This window comes from Scleropages formosus, chromosome 20 (assembly GCF_900964775.1).
Source record: "Scleropages formosus chromosome 20, fSclFor1.1, whole genome shotgun sequence".
Taxonomy (NCBI): Eukaryota; Metazoa; Chordata; class Actinopteri; order Osteoglossiformes; family Osteoglossidae; genus Scleropages; species Scleropages formosus.
The window spans coordinates 4,305,510-4,314,666 of NC_041825.1; positions in this window are offsets into that span (position 1 = coordinate 4,305,510).

A 9,157-nucleotide genomic window follows, 5' to 3' on the forward strand; every position below is an offset into this window, starting at 1 on the left:
CTCCGGGAGCCCATTAGTGCTTCACCAAAGGAGCACATGGCTAAAGGTGCATCATTATTGGACAGTACCATTATCAGCTCAGCCTTGGACTGTAACCTCTGTCCTTTGGGGGTCACTAGGACAATAAGTGTTACGCTGTCCTGCCTGAATGAACGGTCGTGGTTTTGGACGTGTAAGATGTACAGTACAATGGGCGCGTCCATCTGTCCATCTGTTTTCAGGCACTGCTTGTACACCTCAAGGTCAAGGTGCTCCAGAGCCTATTTTGCTATTTTGGGAGTGAGGCAGAGTACAGTCCATCACCAATCACACGCACGCACACACACACACACACACACACACACACACACACACACATCACGGGCAAGTTAGAGTGACCAGTTCACCGGAAACACACGGACAGAGAACAGATAGATGGATCCAAACCCACAAGCCCAGAGCTGCGAGGCACCGGTGCTACCCCTCATGCCGCCGTGCCACCTGCCCAGCCACCTCACGCTGCCCGGTTGCCTATGTGTGTGTGTGCCGGCTGTACGCGAGCTACCCTGATCTACGGAACATAACCAGAACACGGCACGTGAGCTGCACCAGGACACCGGGCCGCACTATGTAGGCCATCGGGGACTTGGGGCAGGCCGCTGGTGCGAGGAACGTGCAATAGGATGGATCCAGACAGCGGAAGATGACTAATCAGTGAATCATTGATCTGTGAGCTCTCCAAAGGTGAACGCCGCGGACGTACGGCTCCAGTTCCAGGAATCTCTTCGTGTCCAAAGCGATCGAGACATCTTTAGACTTTGTGAATCTAAAGTTTGAGAAGAGAATGAATTTATTTGGGTTTCATAATTTATCAATGTACTGTTGTGCAGCAGGTAGCAGAGTGAACAGCGCTGCCACCACCACAGACCCAAGACACAGGTTCAGATCCCACCTGCTGCTGCTTTTGCTGTGTAAATCACTGTAAGCAGCTAAAAAATGTGAGTTGTTTTGACAAAAGGAATCAGGCCAATGAATAAATAAAAATAAAATATTTTATATATTTATATAAGGGGGGACGGGGGGTGCAGTGGCGCAGTGGGTTGGACCACAGTCCTGCTCTCTGGTTGGTCTGGGGTTCGAGTCCCGCTTGGGGTGCCTTGCGATGGACTGGCGTCCCGTCCTGGGTGTGTCCCCTCCCCCTCCAGCCTTATGCCCTGAGTGTCCGGGTGAGGCTCCGGTTCCCCGCGACCCTGTATGGGACAAGCGGTTCTGAAACTGTGTGTGCGTGTGTATATAAGGGGGCATGGTGGCGCAGTGGTGCAGTGGGTTGGACCGTGTACTGCTCTCCAGTGGGTCTGGGGTTCGAGTCCTGCTTGGGGTGCCTTGTGATGGACTGGCGTCCCATCCTGGGTGTGTCCCCTCCCCCTCCAGCCTCGTGCCCTGTATTGCCGGGTTAGGCTCCGGTTTGCCACAGCCCCACTTGGGACAAGCGGTTTCAGACGTGTGTGTGTATATTTATATAATTCTTTTTATAGATTTTACATATTAATATAAATATATTAGTATGTATATTTATACACACACACATTTTCAGAACCGCTTGTCCCATACGGGGTCGCGGGGAACCGGAGCCTACCCGGTAACACAGGGCGTAAGGCCAGAGGGGGAAGGGGACACACCCAGGACAGGATGCTAGTCCACCGCAAGACACCCCAAGCGGGACTCGAACCCCAGACCCACTGGAGAGCAGGACTGTGGTCCAACCCACTGTGCCACCGCACCCCCCATGTATATTTATATAAATAGGTAAATCACTGCAAGTAGCTAAAAAAACGTGAGCTGTTTTGACGAAGAGAATCAGGCCGATGAATAAAGAATAATAATATATTTATATATTGAGCAGTAGGCTAATATTTTTTAATGACACCTGTTATTGTAATAGCATTTTTAAAGCCCAGCTGTAACTTTGCAGATAAAATTTAAAAAAACCCCCGAGTTACACTTCGAAACCGCAACCGGCGCACAATTTGCACACACTTCGCACGCGTTGCGGCGCAGGAGCGCGAGCGACACACACATCGGGGGGGAACGCGGAGAGATCGGACAGGCCTTCTCCCGAAAAATGAGCGCAAAAACGATTTGCTCACAAACGTGTCACGAATGAGGCCCCAGCAAGCGAACGCTTGCGGTTTTCGATATTTTCAGCACTTGCGTGCGTGTGTGTGCGCGCGTGTGTGTTTCGTCCCAATTTACGGTGCTTCGTATTAATGGAGCATCGGTGATGTGCAACACTGAAGACCCTGGAGGGGAGAGCGGACCTCTGTTCTCGTTTCAGCTGGCCTTGTCGTCGCCCGTTTCCGAGGTCCTTTTAACTGGTTTAGCGTAGGCCTCCTGCGTGCTCCTGGGAGGAGGGAGCTCTAAAGAGGTCCGCTACGCCTGCAGGACGGCCGGAGGTCCAACGCGGCGCCGTCCTCGTGCGAGAGGCCGCGTGCGTCGGCCGCGAACACGTGCGCGAGCTTCGGGAGAGCAGATTGGCGCGTTCCCGTCCTCTACGGCGGGACGTCGCTCCATAGGCCTAAAGCCGTCTTCGCCCGGAGAGACCTTTCGCCGCGCTGCGGATCTTAGCGTGTTTCCGAAATCTTCAGCTTCCCCTTTCGTGCCGCTCTGCCTCTGCCCTCATTATGGGGGGGCAAAAAAAAACGCTGCTCTACTTGCTTTTTGGATTTAACCCCTTAGACTCCTGCAGGGAGGAGCAAAAGTGGGACATGGAAGCAGAGGCGAGAGGGAGAGCACTAGAGCGAAGGGAGCGAGAGCGAGGGAAAGGCGTGCCCAGCGAGATCGAGGTCTGAAACACACTCACGTCGGGTACTGGTTTCCCTCCGTTGAACGAAACAAAGGGAAAAATCCGACGCGTGAACGTCAAACGACGCGACGTTACGTAACACACAATAAAACACAATATTCCCATGTATTTACATTTATGTGTATTTGTTTAGCAGACCAATTTATTATTTATTTAGTATGCAATATTGATACAGTGCTGCGTGTAAGTGTGTGAAGCCCTTGTGTCCTTTCGTTTTACCATAAAATTGCTGTTTAATGGGAATCGGTGTTTCTTATGTGACATAATAATAATAATAATAATAATAATGATAATAATTTGTAGGAGCTTCTCACATAACACGTGTGTAATGATCAATTCCATATGTTGCTTTAGAGGAAATCATGTGTGTAGTAGAAACACAGAAGTAGTGGAGGTGTAAAAATGAGTGAAGCCCAAGTTCTACTGCTTAAACCAAGTAGGTAAGTAGAATCAGGGGTGTAAATGATGACACTTAAGATTTCGATTTTCTAAGGTTATTTTAATATTTTATACAAGAATAATGACCATCCCTGCAGGGTTCACATATTTTCAAGCAGCACTCTATGCAGCGATTTGTTTCCTTCAACTGTGACGGGCAAGTAGAACCCAGCAGAAGTTGATTTAATCGGCTCCACAAACGTGTTTAATTCAACCGCGATTCAACATTGCGCGCATCACCCTCCTGCCTCATAAAAAAAGGCGTTTCCATTTCGTCTTCCTAATTGTGTTTCTTTCCCCCCTCTTCATTTTCGTTTCACGCGACAAGAGAGACGCATCCCGAGCGGATGCGCGCGGCGGCCTTCGCTCAGGGCCGCGGTCTGCCGTATTGCGCAATTTCGCCGGCGACCCCCGAGTCATCAGTAAACCAGTTCATCGCATCGTGAAACGGGTTTATTCGCTTCCAGCCTCCTCCCACTCTGCTATCACACACGGCCCACACCGCCACCCATCCCACCCTTGTTTAGCGCGTGAAGGTAGCAGCTGTGCCATTAGGTGTCAAGCAAGCCCTCGCTCGAGTTTTTCTCGAACCGAAACGCAAACACAGCCAACCGTGTGTAGTTATATTACTTTTGCATCGCTGAGCGCTTTCTTATTTGGCACATCGTTGCCGGGACACAAACCCACGTACTTACAGTTGCGCGCGAGCACAACCAGATGGACATATATAATTCATAACTCAGAAACTAGATAAAAATTTAATCATCTGAATGCATGTCAGGAGGACAGCTATACCGCTTGGGTCACAAGGGCTCCACCTCGTGGCTGTACCTCGTGGCTACAACCCCCCGCGGGGGTGACAGGTGCACGTTGGGCTCCCGGTGAGATGTTCCGAAGTAGCCCGGTCAGGTAGCGGGGTGAGCTGGAAGCTAACGTCCGTCTTTTTCCCCATGGCAAGTTCAGCTCTAACCTGACTTTTCCCTCCTTTTATTGTCAGTTAATTTGTTGCTTTGCTTCTTTATTATAGCAGCAGCTGATGACTTCAGCCATGAGGACAGATATTGATTCTACTGATCTGCAATGCAGCTCGACCGCGCAACAGCAGGGCCTCTCCTCGGACTTAAACCAGCCACCCCGAACAAACGGTAAGTGTGAAACAGATTTTTTACGTTACCGTTTCCCCCGCGATACTAATCGAACTCAAGTGCAGAGTTTACGAATTACAGCGAATGGATTCCTATAGGATTCTTTTTTAATGGAAAGGCACAAATTAACAGCAACAGTCCAACTGTTGATTTCCTATGACAAAATTGAGAAGATTAATTTAATGCTAACACAAAAAGTAAAAATAATCCTTTTTTGTGATATGAACTCCAACCCAGTCATGCAAGAAATGCGATTTAGACCACGAAGGGAGGTGGTACCTGCTGGATGTTTTGGGCAATATGTTGTGGAGTGGAAGCAATCAGAAAAAGTGCTGGAGTCAGGAGATTGAGTTGTTGGGTTCATCACTATCGTCATCATCATCATCATCATCATCAACATCAACAACAATAATCATACAACTTTGTTTCATATAGAGCCTTTAAAAGTAGCTTCTCAACGCACTTTGCAGCAAAGAAGGATAAATAGGGTACAATAATAAAATAACACGAACAAATATGCAATAAAGCTCAGCATATAATTAAAAAAAAAAATCAAATTAAGCAAACAAAATGAGGTTATAAGAGAGATGACAGTTAACGAAATGATGGAGGGAAAAGACACACAAATGTGTCAATGGAAAGCAATAGCGGACATGTAGGACAGCGTGGTACTTTATTAATTTATTAATCCCTGTGGGTCGTAAGCCTTGATCTGAAGTTGTCCGGAGTCGGAGATTCCCTGGTATTTTAGTGGAGGGAATTCCACCGTTTGGTGGCACGGCAGGAGAAAGAGAGGGGCCACGTTGAGGTTTCCTGCTGATCATCCAACCTGTGGATCCTCTCGCCTGATCCCCTGGTGGACCTGTGCTTTCAGGCTGGACGTCTCCAAGAGTGCAGCTCACGGTGATGATACAACTGTCCACCTTGAAGGGTCCGTCTTTATTTTCTTTGAAAGCTTCAATGAGGGGTCATCCAGCACTGGGGTGGCCATCCTGGTCTCCTTCTCACGTTCCTCAGAAACCACTTAGTGATCATGACTGTCCTTCACTCTTGCTAGGAGACCTGCCGATCCCTTTTCACCGCCGTGCAACGTTTCTGCAACATCTCGTATTCTCTTCATCCCCTTATTTCGAAGCGTCTAACGTGTTCCGTTATTTCCGAGTAATTTTTTCTGGAACATTCCACATAGGTCTTCAAGCCACTGCTCCTGCGAAGCTTAAAAAGCACGGCCCACATCTTCACTTGTGTCCAGTTTTTGGGGCTGCCGCGCTGTAGTGTGGGATGCTGGCTTGTCGTTATGGATGTCGCTGAGACGAAGGTACACTTATAATAATAATAAGCGCCAGTGAAACGGTGCGTGAAAGAAAGACAGCTGGTGTTTATAACGGACGCGTTCTGACGGCGTGTCTCACCAGCGCTGGAGGACGGGGCGCCAATATGCCCGTGGAGAGCGACAACATGTGTGGTTTCGCTCGACTGGAGCTTTTGGGACGAGGTGTGCAGGGAGAACACGTGATCAAGTGTCGGTCTAGTGAGGGAGGTGTCTGAGGAGACCACACGCATGGCTGAGATCACCGAAAGTGAAAGGTCACCACGTGGCTGGGACAGCAGTGCTCAGAAGTAACTTGACTCTTTAATATATATTATATACTGTATAATACACATTATATATTTATTTTTGTTTATACATATCTGTATATGCAATGCTGTCTCTATGTATAGCACTATATAATTATATATGCACAGATATTTAGTTATCACAGCATTAAATAGCGTATTATATATCACTATATATTATATTATAACTTATGCATTACATACTATATCAGTACTGTATACAATACATTTGCTGCTTAAAAATATCTATCTATCTAATTTAATTTTTACACATACATATGCATATACTGTATCCATATGCATATCTACACACATATACAGTAAATGCATGTTATGCAGAGTAGAGAATGTTATATCTGCCTAATTTCCAGTGTTGCTTAGCTGGCAATTTCACAGTTGACACACACACTTTGAGATGGACTGGTGTCCCGCCCAGGGTGTGCCTCTCCCAGACTTACGCCCAGTGATTCCAGGTTAGGCTCCGGACCACCGCGACCCTGACCGGGACGAGAGGTTATTGTAAACGGAGCCGTGGGAACCAGGTGATCATTGTCACTCGGTTCCGAAACCACATCAGTCCATATGGGAGTGGCTGAAAACCCAAAATGCGGCGAAGGACAAACGGTAAATTTGGTTAGTGGTACCGCAGTGAAAGAGGGAGCTACTAGGAGTGGAGGAAGCGAACGAGAGAGAGAAATAAGTATCGGCCCCATTCCCAAAGCGGAGACTCTGCTGTCAGCATGACCTTGACAAAGGGAGTAAGGAAGAGGCTCGTCGGAATTCGGCGTACGACACGGCAGTCGACACCTTGCAGCGTTAGTAATGCATATGCAAAACGGGCACCGCGAGCCTCCTCACCGCTGCTGACGGTACAGGAATTAATGCAAGGCTTGGTGTGAAAGTGTGAATCTTAACTGTTCTGTAACAAGCACGGGCCGCGCTCGTCCCCGGGGCCGACGATGAGCTCTTCTCTCAGCGACGGGTTCCAGCGGGTCATGGACGTGCGCGTTCCTCAGGCGGCGGGCAGAACGAGCGTGTCGCTGACACGCTGCGCCGGGTGCGGTTAAAGGTCGGGTAACTGTCCGGATGAGCCGGACACCTGGTTCTTACCGCAATCCAAAGAGAAGAACGTTCCGGAACCCGAGCCGTTGCCGAAGGTACCGACTCGACATTCTCCTTCTCCTCTTCTGCACCTGCTTTTATTGTTTCCATCCATATCCCCACCCCACCCCCCATTCCACCTTAGATGCATAGATATTTATTCGCCTATCGTACACTTGTCTCACTTTTCTTTTTTCTGTTAAGTTACTTAGTTATTTACCCCATTTATACAGCCGGGTAACTTCTTTTGAGCCGTTTTTAGGGTAAATACCTCCCTCGCTCAAGGGTATTACTGCAGGAGGTGGGATTCGAGCCTGCAACCTCTAAGTCCAAAGGTGAGAAAAATCAAAGAAACAAGAGCACTCAAGCACTTGGGGGTGTGGGGAGGGGGGGACCAAGCTCCCCTGCCCATCTGCTGATCTTCGACGTCCTTTTCTGCGTCGTGGACTGTTCAAGATTTGGTCAGACTCCTATTTTTCTACCAACACATGGCTGCACGAGCGTCAAATTTCTGAAGGTTCGCTGCCGCCACCCTCCCCTTCCTCTGGGACTCATCTTACAGCTGTTCTCGTCTCGCTCTCGTTTCTTCCTCCTCGCAGCATCACGTTTTTTGACCCATCTTCAGCATTTTGTTCCTTGTTCTCTCCGGCTCTCCTCTGCAATTCCGTCTACCGCCACGGTGCGAACCTTATAGGGATGGTCATTATTCTTGTGTAAAATATTAAAATAAACTTCCGAAATCTAAAATTCTAAATGCTAAATATTAAAGTAAACTAATAAATTTGATAAATGACCGTGATTTACACCCCTGATTCTCCTTACCTACTTGGTGTAACCAGTGACACTCTGGCTTCACTTATTTTTGCACCTTTACGCTACTTGTGTGTTTCTGCTACACTCAACATATGGGATCGGTCATTACGCACCTATTACGTCACACGAGGAACACCGATGCGCATTAAAAAAGCATTTCGTGGTAAAACTAAGGGTAAAACAAGGGCTTCGCACACTTTCCAGCAGCACTGTAGGAGAGCAAGAATTGTCCCACCACATTCTGATCAAATTGTCACTTTTTCCACCCATTTTCTCACACTTCATACCCGGGTTCGAATAAAATGAGTTCATTTCCCACATTCCACATCCTCAAGGTGTTTACAATATATTTTACTCTCTTGCTCTACCGTTTCCCTGCCGCTCGCCCTCTCCTCTTTACCACTTTCTTTGCGCTGAGTGTCAGCAGTTTCATTTCAAAGCTCCTTTCATCCTCTGTAAGTCCGCAGTTTTTACCCTGGTCTGTACCCTGGCCTCTGGCTTCTTGGTTTTAAACAATTTTTAAATTTGTCCTCCTTTTTCATAATTCAAATTATGTCCGTTTCTGCAGCACTCGGTTTTCCTAATTCCATCTTTCATATTTCCTAACATGTCTAGAATTTTCCTGAGTCCGGTTTATGGAATTGTTCAAAACCGGTTTCTGCTTTTAAGACATAACTTCGTCCGAAGAGCTGCTTCTCTGAGCCCCACCTCCCCCCCGCCCCAGTAGACTACAGATCCCCAGTTATGTACCGTGGATGTTGGGATTTTGACCTTCTTTTCTTTATTAATAAATTGTGATCAATTAGTGAGCTGCGTGGCGGACGGTGGGGCTCTCGCACCTCTCTCCATCGATTGTTTCCACCTCGGTCCCTCCACGGTAAATTCTTCCCCGTCCCGTAGTAAGAATGAGAACAGACTCAACCGGTAGGATGCAAGGATTCAGCATTTTATTGCGGGAGTCTGGAGTCATCCGGCTGCATTCATCACCTTCTCCATCCCTCCACACACACACACAAACACACACACACACACACACACACACTCATCACCAGGCTGCTCTGCTCAGCCCTCAAAACACAATTCCTTCCTTCTGCACCAATACGGTGCTTTTTACATTCGGATTTACTCATTTAGCTGATGCTTGCCTATAAAATATCATAACATTAAAGTACCTACAACTATTTACCCATTAACACAGCTG